The sequence below is a fragment of the Pseudopodoces humilis genome, chromosome 6 (assembly GCF_049639895.1).
Source record: "Pseudopodoces humilis isolate 2021_Gansu_Grassland_sample_001 chromosome 6, ASM4963989v1, whole genome shotgun sequence".
Classification (NCBI taxonomy): domain Eukaryota; kingdom Metazoa; phylum Chordata; class Aves; order Passeriformes; family Paridae; genus Pseudopodoces; species Pseudopodoces humilis.
In genome coordinates this window covers 38,243,981-38,259,635 of record NC_142205.1, presented here as the reverse complement: position 1 = coordinate 38,259,635, position 15,655 = coordinate 38,243,981, and positions in this window count along the sequence as shown.

Genomic DNA, 15,655 nt, shown 5'->3' with positions numbered 1-15,655 from the left:
CTATTTAAACACTTCATAGTTACTTAACTCTGGAGGGAAATCTCCAATATACTTGAGTTTCTGATAACATAATTGTTTCCATGACATCAGTGTGGTAATTTTTAAGTGTTACCTAGTGTTGGTGAGGTGGGTAGCCTGAGGGTTAATTAGTGTTTGAACATTAGTTAGAAACTGTTCTTACGTCAGAAGAACCTCATGCCCATGTGCATTGTGAACATGAAAAAAATTGTCTCTAAGTTCTATATTTTTATTCAAACCTTGTCTGTAGCTAATACATAAGCCCAAAGCAGTCACCTAGCAAGTTTTAGTTTTGATAGCCTTCTTTGTAATGTTTTCACAGGTATTTCCTCGGAAGAAAATAGATTTATAATACCGTGGATGTCTGGATTTCTGATGAATGTTGGTCAACACTATATGTTAATAATATTGGCCAAAACAGCCAAAAATTAAATTAATTCTCTGATATATGATCAAGCACTTAATTTTAGATGTTTTTCAGATTATCTTCAGAAAAACTACACTTCAATGCACATGTATTTAGAAATCAGGTTTACTCCAGCTTTAGGGTAAAGAGTTTTTATTTGTTAATTTTTAATAGTGGGATTATATTCCTATCTATTCATCTAAGAAAGGAGAAATCCTTTCCTAAATGTCCATCATTTCAATAATCACTCATTACCTTATGTAATTGTTAATTAATGACAAAAAAAAATGAAGTATATTCTTCAAATATGGAGGACTGGGTTTTTATTACAAAAACCATAAAAATGCTACAATCCAGGCCTCTGTTTGTAACAATGCTTCTTTTCAGGTTAGATTCCTCATGTTCAGGGGATTTTTGATGTCCTGTTCTAAGCTGACAGGAACATAAGGGTATATAAGTGGTCTAGGTTTTTATATGGTTATAAGTTTTCTTTATGTGACATATTGGAATTCTTTGGAATGTTGTATTTCCAAGAATTAGATTAACAAAGATCACACTTATTGTCATGCAGAAGTGATATGTCTCAGATCAATAGATTTGTGAACTAAAGTTATGCCCTCTACTCTGAAATTTCAGAAAAGAATTGCACCTTTTTTTGCCATTAATATTTAAACAGAAATATTACATTTCAAAGTTGCATTCCTGCTGGATTGGCAGTGAGTAGCCAAGTGACTCTGGGAAGGTTTAGCATGCCAAGGAGTCTACAAAGAGTTTGCAGCTTATTTTTTCCAGAAACACACTTCTAACATTAATTTTGACCTTATGCTCCTCACAGATCTCTTGTATCTGCATGTAAAAATCCTTTTGTTTTAAAACATTTACCTCTCTTTAACTTGAAGGGCTCATTATTTCTGCCTTTTGAAATTGCTTTCTGTGTTTGAGGCATTGGAAACTATATTTCACTAGACTACTTCATCCAGAAACAGGTAAATATAAATGTTTTTATTCTAGTTCCAGGAACAAACATTGTTTATTTAAATGACTTCATTCTTCTCTGAATATAAAACAGCCCTTTAATGTTAGCTCTTTTGCATTTCTCTGGAGCAAATCTGATTTAATTTATGCTAAACATAATGGGACACCTGTGTGTGCTGGATAAAAGCTGGAGTATATAATATTAGATGGAGAAATTGTACATTCTAAGTACAGAAAACAAGCAGTAAAGCTCTGGAATGTCTTTTAACCTTTTAGTTGTAATTTTGAAATTAAGAAATCTCTGAAAACAAAAATATATATGACAGCTTTAGCAGGTAATGGGTGACAGTAAAGATGTAAGAAGTATAAAGAGAAGAATTTCTATGTTGTTTTGCCAAAGCATGAGATAAATTTTAAGCCAGTTTCTCATGTCTACTGAAGTTCATCCCATGCAATGAAACCTAATGGACAGACTAAAATATTAAGAATAAAGTAATTGACTTCTGATTATTATGTCAATCTCACAAGCGGTAAATTGGAAATGTCATAAAATGTTGCACTGATTGTGTATCAAAGAAAGATTATAATAGAATCATCTGACAGTTTTTGATTTTTCAATGAGAAGGTGATCAGGGGCTTTTTTAAGAGTATGATATTTGATATTTTAAAATTTCTTAATTTAGATGGAAGAAGAAGGGATGTGTGTTAGAAAAGAAGAGTGTTAGAACTGCAGATATGCAACCAGCTACCGATTGTGCTAATAATGCAGTTGTTTGAAAAAAGGCCTCAATTTTAACTTCAATTTTTGGAATTTTTTAAGCCTCCCTTTTTTTGACTTTTTTTTTGGTTTTGTTTTTCTATTTTTGGGTCCATTATACTGTTGAAATTATATTCCTATATTATCTATACAGCGATACCAGAATACACCTTAGGAGAACTATGTGTAAAAGAATGGTAATGGATAGAATTTAGCAGCTTGAATATAAGATAAAGTATAACAATTTATTTAAGTGGTGATACCTCAACAATAAGAAAAAAAAGCTGGACTTTCCTAATGCATCTGTGAGTCAACAATCTGATTTAGGCTGAGAAAAAATTAAATAAGACCCTAAGATATATGAAATGTGAAGTGTCTCCACTGAAGACCAGGGACTACAGCCTCTATTAATAATATAGAGCTAATAACTTCCCTGTACTAATCATTGCTTCAGAAAAAAGAAAACATAAAATAATCAGCCTGTCTTATAGGGTGAAATTTAAAGCAATAGAAAACTGAGTTTGCAGAACTATAAGGGAGGTACCATTGCTTCTGTAACTACTGCAAATGGATATACATCATGGAGGATGAACAAAGGCTGCATCAAAGTGAATAAGCCTAATTGTGTGAGAGCTGAAAACTGCAGAAGGTTTTTCTTCACATCAGAGAGAGAGGTTACAGCTCCAAATAAGTGAAGTAAAAGCCAAAAAAGTTATTTATTTTCAAGGGGGAGTTGAACCAATTTACCAAAGGCAGTATGAGATGTGTTGCCTGTGAAGGAAGCTGTCTGGGCTCAATGCAAGGGAGCTGCCTTCTGATCCTGTAGCGGTGGGTCGATGTAATCCTCTAGGCTGTTGTGTACTTCTCAGAAAGGGGGACATCATAATGACACTTATGCAGTTACAGAGGCTTAAGTGCATCAGAAGAACAAAAGTAAGATGTTTTAAAGTGAAAACATTTCTTGCAAATCATTTTCAGCAGAGGAGAAAGTCACTATGAGGAAAAGATGCAGCTTTTCCATGCTTATACAGTTATGTGTCTCCATTTTTTCCTGTTATCGTGGCTCTTGGAGTCCTGTTTGTGGAGCTAGCTGTTGATGCAATATGTATCTGTTGTTATGGTGAGTACGCAGAACACTATGGGGGAAAAAATTTAATTTCATGTAGGAAAAGGCTACATTTTTGTAATTTCATCTTTCCCTACCCTGTCATCCAGAGCAAAGTTTTATTATCAACTTCAACGAGAAGCAGGTGGATACTAAGCTCATTAGAAGTGGGGCTGCAAACAGCTGCTTTGGAAAGGAAATAGAGAATATAAAAAAGAACAGTGTTGTAAACAACAAACTGAAATATTGTTTGAGTGGGATCAATACATGCTGGATCCAGCAGTGCTAAGGAGAAACACATATTCCACTTCATAAAGTTTATTAGTTCTTCATTCCTTTTTACTTCTGAGTGGTAGTAACGGATTGATCAGTTGCACTTGGAAGGATGGATAAAAATGATCTGGCTTGCCCCAACTTCAGCTGTGGGTGGTTGCAGCAATGAGAATAGGAATCTACTCCAGTTACGATCTGGTCTCTCACCATCTGGCCTTTTGGCTCTGTAATGTGCTGACACTGCAGCATCTTTGTGAACCAGCTGGCAAACATTGTTTTGGCTTCCACCTTCCTCCCAGGAACAGAGTCTGTCAGTTTCCAGCAGTGACAGGAAAGCACAGAGCTGTGCTCTAAAGCCATTAAGATGTGCTAGGACATCTCAGTTCATAACAGGCTTTCCAGAGCTCTTGAGATGGGATATTCTCATTCTACAGCTCAGCATGTATTTTCAGTGGATATATTAAAAGAATGCTTAAATGAAAAGCCAAAGCATACGGAAAAGTTTTCATGTTAAAACACAAAGATAAGGATGAACCTGGAGTATGCACAGTTTTGTGGATAAGTTTTTTTTATTTCTGCCAGTAACTCCATATACGTCTCAGAGAAACACTATGGCCAAAATCACCATAATAACTTCAGGCATCAAAAGACATGATCTTATTTTCAAGGTTCAGAGCATCTACAGTACCAGTTAACATGAAGATGAGCAGTACACTCTCAGTTCCTCAGTAATAAATATCTCATGGGGATATTATAAAGCTTAATTAGTTAAGAGTCAAATTTCCTTCTGTGATTCCCCTAACTTCAAAGTAGTTTTACAATCTGTCAGGAGATTCATAGTTGGGAAGTATATGTTACTGATAAAACTTTACCAACTGAACCAAGAATACAGATTCAGCTGGATCCTAGCTCAGAGTAAATGCTTGTTTCATCCTGCCCATGAACCGGATCATTAGACAATGCTCTCACATTGTCTCTCACATGGAACTAGACTTCGAGATGCAGACAGGCTTGCTAATAACACACACAGTATTGTGCTCAAGTACTTCAAGTACTCAGTGAGGACTCTGCAATATTTAAATACTGTTGTTGTCATTTCACAACTGAGAAAAAAAGAATAATCGAATTGTCAAATTAGGCAAACATTTTTATTTCAGACTAAAGAACATTTCTCTTCAACCTCATCTATGGCACACATAAAAATGTTCCTAATCAAGAGTAGTTCTGGTTTTAAAGGGTTTTTCAGGCAAAAACCAATGTCCAAGTTTTACAAAGTTTCTTCTGATGGTTCTTCATTGTCAATTTAGCTGACTAATGTCATTCATTGTATATTCTTTATCTCTATATTGTTTATCATTAGAAAAAGTGTTTTCTATTACATTAGCTAAGTACACAATGTAAATAAACACGTTTAAATCAAATTAATCTGAAGTGTTGGAACATATAAATCTAATATAAATCTAATCTATAAATCATAAGTAGTGATAACTTTAAGAGGCTGATATCATTCATTGGAATTGAACTCAATAACACAAAGAAACTGAACAATATTAGAACTGGTTGAAACGTCATTGTATCAAAATCTTGATGATGATCTAAGGGCTGGAGCACCTCTCTTGGAGGCTGAGACTTGGAGTTGTTCAGCTTGGACACAAGAAGGCTCTAGGGAGACCTTACAGCAGCCTTCTGTTGCCTAAAGGAGGCTGCAAGAGAGCTGGAGAGGGACTTTTCACAAGAGCATGGTGCAACAGGACAAGAGGGGGACAGCCTTAAGATGAAGGAGGCTAGGTTTAGATTAGATATTAGGAAGAAAACCTTTACTGTGAAGGTGGTGACATGCTGGAATGGGCTGCCCTGAGAAGTGATGAATGCCCCACCCCTGGAAATGTTCAAGGCCAGGTTGGATGGGGCTTTGAGCAATCTGGTCTAGTGGAAGGTGTCCCTGACTATGGCAGGGGAGCTGGAACAAGATAATTCTTTTGTTCCCTTTCCAGCAGAAACCATTCTACGATTTTATGAAAATACAGATGTCTGTGATAATAAGGAGTCTTACAGGCTCCACAACTTACGTGCTCTACTGGCTGATACACACTCAGTGTTTTATGCTGTTACATTGGGGGAATGCCTTTCTAAATAAAACCACACTCTGATGTTCTGAAGAGTGACTGAAAGGACAAACGCAATGTGTTATGTTGGCTGTAGAAAAAAAGTGGTGTCATAATTGATGTGTGTTATGTGAGGGGGATGTTAAGAAAAGAGTCCAAACTGTACCATTTTTCCATAATTTAGATAATATTGTAGACATAGCAGAAATATAAGTGCATTTCATGGGAGATTGATGTGACTTTCTGCACAACTGTTTAAACAGGATGTGGCATATTTATCAGAGGCCAATTTACACTAGTAAATATGATTACATTAGAGCAAATTAAATATATTTAAAAGAGGAGAAGAGAGCTTTCTCTGTGACTTTTGAAGAGAATCTATTATGTTGTAATGAGTAACTACTGTGACATCAAAAAATATGAAATAATGCCAAATTTTATCTGCATCTGGGCATGGATAACTGCAAAACAGATCTCTAGAAGCACTGGAGAAAGCAATGAAGAAACACATGCAGAAAAATATTTTTTCATTCAAAATTTCTGCTCTCACTAATGACTAAGTAAATATGACTAAGTAAATATGTTGTTACTGGTGAAAGTATTGAACAGTAAATAAGATGGAAGTAATAATCCACAGCCATGGCAAGATGCATTGACTCATTTATTATTGATAAAAACTAGCCACAGACAAAATAATTATTTAATAATTTTATCATTTAATTGGTAAAGGCTGCCCTCTTCAAGTCTACTACCCTTTATTGTTTTTTCCCACAGAGTGGCAGTTCTGAATTCTCTTGGAACATTCTTACCATAAAGTCTTAAAAAAGATTAATCAACATTTTGCATAAATCAATTATTTTAATGTATTCAGTTCACTTTTTCCTTCCAGATTCTTCAGTTATTCAGAGGTAAATGTTTCATGACAGCTTCTATTTCTTGAGTTCTGTTTTCTGTCTCTATATGATAATTGAGGCAGTTATGCTATTTCTGTAGAATACTCATTTGGGGTTATCTCTCCCTCTGTATAGTTTATGTATTTATGCTTTTCCTTGTTACCATTGAGTATCTGAAATGGTGCTAATCTGTATCTAGTGGAACAGTATACTTTATATGAGGAAATTCAGGCATTTTCAGATACATATCTACACTTGACACAGGTTTTCTGCAGCTTGTTTTGGCATTGTATTCCCCAAACCCAAGAGATTCTCTAGATTTTGTTGAACATGAAGCTGTTTTGAAGTCCTGAAAAACAAGAACATTTTTACAGATCAATACCTAGAATTTTGTGCACTATGCCCAGTGAGACCATTACCTGGAGCTCATTTATTTCTACTAAGACCAAGATAGAAAAACAACAAAAAAAGAGTAAAATTCACAGTGCCTTCCCAAAGTATTCATAAAAGGAAAATTAATGGCAACACACCTCACTGGAATCAAATCTATATCTCAGATTCTCTTCTTGCTAGAGAATTTATGAGGAACGTACATGGCTTGGGGGTCTCATGCTGATAAATTATGGATGGACAGAGCACAGATAGAGCAGTAGATATTATGTTGAAAAATTGTTGTTTGCAGTGTCAAGAGGCTGGGAGTGGGGCGCTGTCTTGTGCTTTTTGGAGGGGACTATTTTGAATAATCATGAGCTTTTAATAAATTTCTTGTGATGTGCAACCCTCCTCACCTTTTTATCAGATACAATTATCAGAGAGAAGTATGAAAAGGTTGTGTATTACAGGAAATGCATACAAAGGGTGTAGCTACCTAGAGAGTGGAGGGGAGTTTAAGGGAAATAGGACAAGTATGTGCTGACAAACCACTTGAGAAGTGAGAGGATAGGAAGGAGATGTAATTGGCCCTGAGACTCCAGAGTGCTGTACATCCAGCACAAGACATGCTGAGAAATGTAACTGGAGGGAGCCAAAAGAGAGATATTTGTGCAGACTAAGTCCCTGCATTAAGATACCAGCCCCTCTAGGGTTCCTACATGGGGAGAGAGAGAGGAACAGGAACATCAAGAAAGCAAAAGAAGCAATTCTCCTCCAAAGCCTAATTTACAGCAGGGGGATAATATATTCCCTGCTTCACTGTAACTTGGGGCATAAACTAACCACAGTTTGTTTATTTTGATGTGGTGTTTCTGAAATTACATAAAAGTTTCAAGTGAGTTAAAACTAAAGATTTTCCTCTCAAAAAATTATTTCCTCACCTGGATATTTAATCACACATGTATTTCTCCTGAAATATCATTTTACACGAGTAAAACTGTGTGTTGATGCTTCATGTGGGTATCCTCAGAATGGTAGAAAAATTGATGACCAAACTTTGACAAAGGCCATTGAAAGTGTTTGTTGTGAGCAACATGCAGACACCCTTCTGATCCTAAATGGGCTGCTGCAGTCACCTTCTGCTTTCTGTTGACCTGTCAGAGACATATCCCACTATTATTCTCATGAAAAGACTAATGTAAAAAGTTTTACATTATTTAACTGCACATAAAATTCACCTTGAAATAATTGTCAGGTCCCTAAGGCCAAGCCATAGGTCTGGCTCTCACCATTGGGCAGTGCATTGCTCAGTGACAGCCTCTAACTTCGTCATGGCCAGGGAAAAGGCATTTTGCAGGAAAGAGACGAGAGAAAGGGCATATGAAGAACTATCCTGCAGCATTCTTGGAAATGACCAATTTGATTATCTGGCCCAGCTACTGGTAATGTTTGTTCAAAACGGTGAAATATTTTATATCCCTTTTGCTGCTTTTGCATCATAATTTCCTATGACTTCCGCAGTGCAGCAGCTGTAGCAGGTGGTAAGAAATCCTTAGCATCATGTCTGACTCTTTCCAGGTCGTCCTGTAGCAATTTTTAGCAGGGCCCAGTTTGTTTCTCAGATGAAGTTTGGAGATTGAAGGGAAATTAGAAACATCTGAAAATGGATTGTCATGCTCTTCCATACACAGTAAGTCACCATTCATCAAGTCTGACAAATCAATAAATAAAATAATCTTTCATATTATTAGAATAGTGAATTAAACATGATTTTCAAACTGTTTTCAGTATGTTCCTACTCTAAATGTTAAAGATAATGGGCTTATATTATTGTAAGAGTCTGGGAGAGAGAAACTCATATGCTTAGTGTACCTGAAAAAGCCATGCTGCAGCAGCTGCTAAAAGAAAGATAGGAAGAAGATGTCATGTACACATTTCACTTTATAGTTACTATCAAATCTTATTTCTCCTTTTTATTTAAGAGTCTTATTTAGCTGTGTAGTATACCCTTCTGTTCAAGACTATTACTTCCTCTTTATAAAGTGATAGAAAGACTGCAATCCTAAGTACTCACTGGAAAACCCAATAAAAGAAATATTTTGGCAATTATGTACCATATTTTTTCTTAATTTGCCATTTACTAAGTAACATCATGACAAGCTGTTAACAAAATGAATTAAAGACATATGGTAGCCTCGTTGTATTTAACATATTCATCTGTCATCACATTCTGCTATCATTTAATCCATTATATCATGTTTGTAAAGTCAGTACAAAGTTTATATATATATTATTAATTATAATTTTATCATTTTAAGGCGCTTTACTATCCGAGTACATTGCCCCTATTAATATGTTTTTTGGTTCCCAAGCATTGCATGTTCTGTTACTGATAAAAAAGTCAGCGTTTAATTTTTGGAAGTTTATGGTGTACTTAATTTGTTAGACCAGTGCTACCAAAGCCTTAGAAATACAAATATATGTTACATTTGTATAATGTGAAAAAAGCAGTAACACTGAATTTATTAATTGATAAATGTTATCCTCTTAAAATAAGTCAGAGGTAGCTGTGTTTCTTAACACACAGTCCTTTTTTCCTCCACTGGACAAGCAAGTCTAAAAACACTATTTACATGAAAAGTAAATTTAATTCTTATTTATAGATATATTAGCTAAAAATATAAATTTAAAGCAAATTAAATGATCGTTGAACATAAAGTCTGACAAACTGGTTTCTTAAATTTTCCACTTCTCACTCCTCTTCAGTGTGGACTCAGTCATACAAATGGTATTATCTACAAGAAAGCAAGACAGATATGCTGTAACTCTACCACTTTTCTTTGATTTTTGCCTTTGAATTGCACAGATAGGAAATACAATTTTGAGCCTCTCATTGCAAGAAGGACATTGGGGTGCTGGAGCATGTCCAGTGAAGGGCAACAGAGCCAGTGAAGGCTCTGAAGCAGAAGTCTTAAATGGATCAGCTGGGATTTTTTCAGTCTGGAGGAGTCTGAGAGGAGACCTTATCACTCTCTACAACTGCCTGAAAGGAGGCTGAGCCAGGTGGGGGTCAGTTTCTTCTCCTAAGCAGCGAATGATAGGATAAGGGGAATTGGTGTCAAGTTGGGCCAGGGAAGATTTAGATTGGATATTAGGAAAAATTTCTTCACAAAAAGAAGCATTGGAACAGGCTGCCCAGGGAAGCTGTCACTATCCCTGGAGGTTTTCAAAAGATGTGTAAATATGTCACTTGGAGCCATGGTTTAGTGGTGGACTTGGCAGGAGCTTTTAACAGCTGACTTGATGATTTTAGAGGTCTTTTCCAACATAAACAACTCTAGAATTCTGCACAGTGTAATTGATTCAGCACTGAAGTCAGGAAAGGCAATAAAATTACTTTTGTTTTTCTCAATACAAAGGAGGTAGAAGCAATTGTAGTCTTGTCATTGTACATATTAATTGTAAAAAACCCTATTAAGTCTTCAGATATAAAAGATTTTGAACTTTAGGGTAAAAACAGTTCATGCCTCTTGCTCTGCAATTGTGTTTATTGGGTATGAATGCATGCCAACTTGAACATTTCTGCCAACAGTGCAAAGACAAGAATTAGAGCACTCTGAATCTCATCAAACAGGGGTGAGCATGCACTCCTAGTCCTTAGGATTCAGGCTGCTAGTGTCAGGCTGAGTCACATGTTTACACACTGCCTAACTCAGTTTGAAGCACCACTGACACTTGAACAAAATTAGCCACCATCTGTAGGTAAACAAAATATGAAGAACTACACTTAATTTCTTGTTCTGTACTCACTGCCCAAGATGTTTTAATGATGAATGCTCATATATTTTTCTTGTACTTAGTGTAAGAAGAATAATGCAGCCTATTCCACTAGGTTTATTACTGTTATTCCAATTTCCTCTGGGAATTTTACACTGGAATCGTCCCCTAAAATATTCATTGCATCTTATTCTAAGCAACTGCCCAGATGATTGTACACATTTAATATAGGCATATATGTACACACGCCTATATATTTCTATACACTCTATATATCTGTGTCTATAATTAATATTGGAAACAAATGCATGACTCATTTCTGGCTTTCTCCCTTTAATTCTTCTTTATCTCTTTTGCCATTAGGAAGCTGTTCTGTTTCATTACTGCACTTAGAGACAAATCTACAGCCATTTGATATGAAAAAGCAGAGTTACAGATCTCTTCTTTCAGTTCTGTCCCCCGGGCTATTTCTGCCAGAAAACTGGACAGCAGCAGAGACACGCCTGGGACATGAGGGAAGAAAGAGTTTCTGTACAGTCATGGACAGCCACATGAGGGAGTCTGACCTGTATCATTTTATCTACTTCAGCACAAATCATGCATTCTTTGTTCAACAGCATTTAAATAATGTAGAATACATCTCTGCTCTTGTACTTGCCAGGAAAGCCTCCATTTAGCATCTCCTTTTTAAAATGTAAGCAATAATCTGAACAGAAGGTGGAAAACAGAAAACAGAGTAGGGAATGGAAGCACGGTCATTACCTTCCCCAAACCCTCCTTCCTCCTTCAGGAGAGTGAAGAAAAAGCACCTATCATGTCTTTTGCTGACTGACCTCATATCTTGAATATCACACCTCATATATTTTTCTTTCTCCAGTATAGTAAAGTGAACTGATGTTCATTATAAACACGATAATGGATGTGCATATAAATGGTCTGAGTCCTGCAAACACTGTAATCTGCACTATTTCCAACCTCAGGCTTTTACTCTGCTTGGGGACTAAAGTGTCTCAGTATCATAGATATGTGCGTAGCAAAGTAATTTTAACAAGTTTCTGTAGTAATCGAGATCTCTGCAATTCCCACAGTAACTGGGATCTTTGGGCTGGTAATGCACTTACAGATAGAAAATAAGTAGGGCATAACCGGAAAAGGCTGTGAAAATTAATACAGTGCAGTAAAATGAAAACTTGTGCATAATTCCCCTCCTCTTAACTCTGCTTGCTTTGAAGATGTCAAAAGAATTTAAGACTCATTCCTCTGATCTTGTCATTCCTTCCCTTTGAATTCCCTTTACAGTACCATGTACTATCTTTTCTCCCTGCTGTTTAATCTCAGTCCTCCTGATATTTAGTAAGTTTCTAGCTAACAACATGGTTCTTACATGATCGATAGATACTTTTATTCTTTCTCCCATGCTGTCATTTTGGAGCTAGGGGACCATCATGATTATAAAATATGAAGCTGCTTGCTTTCTTCCTGCAAAACTCTTTCAAAGTTCCTCTTATTTGCTTTGTATCCAAAAAGCAAATAATGAGTAGACAAGTGGTGAAGAGAAACATTTAATTTTATGTATCTAATAAAACAATAAGGAAATAAATCTAAGGCAAAATATAGACAATGTAGTTAAAAGGCTCTATACACTTCCTTGTGAAAACCTTCTTACATTTTGTTACTTCTCTTCCTTCATGTTGATAGAATGTAATCAAGATTCCTTTCATTATTGATTTTTCAATGAGAAGAAGCCCAGCAGTAAGTCCTCAGCTTTAATTTGTCATGCCTGCTTTTTCAGAAAGTACCATTTGCTTACATGCCCTGCCTAACCCTGACCACCGCTGACTGTGTGATGACACATCTTCCTTCAGTTTCTGATAATGCAAAAGCAGCCAGTGGAGTCACTGCTGGGAACCACTGGCTGTTTGATGACTACCTGTGTTATACAACAGTCTTTCTCCTGACATTCTGGTCAAATCAAACAGGCTGCTTTCTGGCCAAGGAAGAAGAAAGGGCATCACTCTTTTCCTGATTTGTCCATTTGCTTTTCCATTTTTTTCTGCCACAGGAAAACTACTTGTTTTTGTTTTTGTTTTTTTTTTATAAAAAAAGCCCAGTAGTGAGACACAGAAAAATATGCAAAGTGAATACTAATGGGAAAACATCAGTTCTTATATTTTTAACCACACAAGTTTAATGTTTGATCCACTGTGGTGGTGAGTCCTGTTCTCTGGAAGGTTATTATCTTCTACTGTTTAAATTTAGAGTCACATTCTCAAGCTCAAAAAAGACAAACACTTCAGGCAAAGTCATATGTAAAGCCTATCATTTCTAAGTCTTTATTTTAATGTTTCTAAGATTTCACTTGTAATCACAGATTTTTGAAAAGAAAATAAATATTTGACATGAATACTTAATAGAAATTGAATTCATTACTCTTAGTAACATTAAATGAATGATGACATATGGCTGTTTAAGAACAATTAAGCAAAAAAAAAAAATCTAGAGATTAATCCAATCTTGCCAAGAAATGTTTATTAATGATAAATAGAATCTGCAGCTCATAAGTAAATGGAACACCAAGAAATTTTGATGTTATTGCTAAAAAACATTTTTCACTGTAAAATTCTAACATTTTCATTTAAAATTGTGACAGCTGTCTTGTAAAGGGAGGGCTGAAGAGTATATGTAGAAAAGATAATGTCGAATTGCCAAAAAAAAGAGTTGGAATTGGATGTTAACAGGCTGGAAAAATACTGTCATGGCAGTTCTTATTTTTTATTTTGTTTCTCATGAATCCCAGGGTAATATTTTAAGATAAAATTATTTTTCCACAAATATCAAGATACATTTTGTTACATATTTTAAACAGAAGCAAACCGAGTTCTGTTGTAAAATTAGTGATTCAATGACATTTTTTCTGCTTCTCTCTGTTAGATCAGGCACACCAGGGGTTTAATGAAGATACCCCAAGGAGGAGAAGGCTGGTAGGTACCACATAAAGGGTTGTCAGTAATGAAGATCTGTAGTGGCAGAGGGTCTTAGTTGTTGCTGAGTGTCATCCTGGTGGGCTCTTGGGTAAATCAGGATATTTGGTAACTATTCCATATTAGCAAAGTCAGGCCAGCATCTTACTGGGAACTGGCATGGGAACTGACATGCTGTACCTTTTCATATCCTTACTAGGCTCCTAACTAGGAATGCTAAAGGGGATCTACCTTTTCCACACAGCCTCCTTGAAGGCAGAAGCTATTTCTCTGTTAAGAGTGGACATCTGAGTGATAAGAAGGATTTCCTTAGCTTTATGTAGTCATCTTCTACATGCAGACAATGAAGTGCACTTTGTGTTAGCTACCTTGGGAAACTGGTGGGAAGTCAGCAAGAATGAGATGTAGACTGCAGCCCAGTAATCTAATCCCAAATATGTGTTCCCTTGCCATTCCACATGAACTTTTGCGATGCCACAGGATGCATTCAAAAGCTGTGGCAAAATATGGCCAGGGAATTTGGGCCCAGTGGTGCTGAAGGAAGTGGATCCTGGTGCTGTGGACTGGACACTGGATAGGAGGCATCTGTATCCTGGTCCCTTTGTGGTTAGGGTGCCTTTCACAGGGCCTTCAGGAAGGTTCTTCATGGAGTTACTTGGCACTTGGATAAGGATTGCAGAATTTTGTGTGAAAAAATAGCAGTGAGCAAACAGTTGATATTTTTTCAGGCAAAAGGGCTGCTTATTTCTATGGGCCATGGCAAAAGATAGGTATTTTTTTTCTGTTTACATGATATTTTCATGCATATGTTAATCACAGCCATTATATAGCATTCATGAAGTTTATCCAAAGAAGTGAGAGCAAGTTTTTATAATATTCCTCACTTATTTTCAGGAAATACTCAAAATCACATCTCCAGAATAATTTTTTTATATTAAAATTATGTTTTTACTGAATATTTTTTATTTGCCCTATAGGATAATTTTAGTCTAAAAAAGCCTCATTTTCTGCCCCAAATTGCAATCACACCCTGGATTTTCCCATAGGAGAATATTTTTTTCATGTAGGAACAGAACTAAACTGATCAATGCTTTCAAAAGCAGTGAAAACCTCACCCCAGCTTACGGTGAAGGACCGTTCCCACAGGCTGGCATGAACAGGCTTTGCTGGTCTGTCGGCTCTAGGATTGCAGAAGAAGCCCTCAGACCTGCTGAAGAGTGCATGCAGAGTGAAGTTGTCTGATGTTGGGGTAGCTGATGACAAATGAATATCTTCATCCCTGCAGCCATTTTCAAGCCTGGCTGTGGGGCTAGCAGGGAAGCAAGAACTTGAACAATCGGCTCACAGCAGCCCCACCAGAACAAAAGACTGTTGTTAGTCCGTCTTTTTGCCTAAAAGAAAAAAGTAACATATTTATCTCAGAAATAGTCTGAATCAATATGCTTCAGCTGAGTATCCCAGAGACAAAATTTTCTAAAGGTATATGTTTGTTTTTCTATTGTGCATCACTCTGTCAGAGAAAAAAGTATTTCAGAAAAGAACAGTTATTTCCTGTCTATCCCTTCCTGCACAAAACAATTATTTTACTTTGTTCTCTACTTTTAAAGAGCTCTACAAGAGTTAATTATAAATATCTTGAAGTACATTTATTGTCATTTGAAAATGCATTCTTTTTTTGGCACTCAGTCCACTGTCAAGCTATAAAATATTAACAGTATGAGCAGTTCTCGATTGCTTTCTTGGCTTTAAGAATATGTTTTAAATTTCTGAGTAAGGGAAAGAAAACAAGTGCAAGGAAAGTTGAAGGCTTTTCCCTAAAAGAAAAAAAAAGAAAAAAGGTCAAGTAAGCCATAGGAGTATCCTCATATGATTATTCTGACATTTTCTGACTCATAATCTACTGGGTGTTCACTCACCTCTTGCAACTTGAAAGTGTCCTTGAGATCTGTAACTTCATCTACATGCCAGTCTGCCAATTCTATGCTCTTTAAAG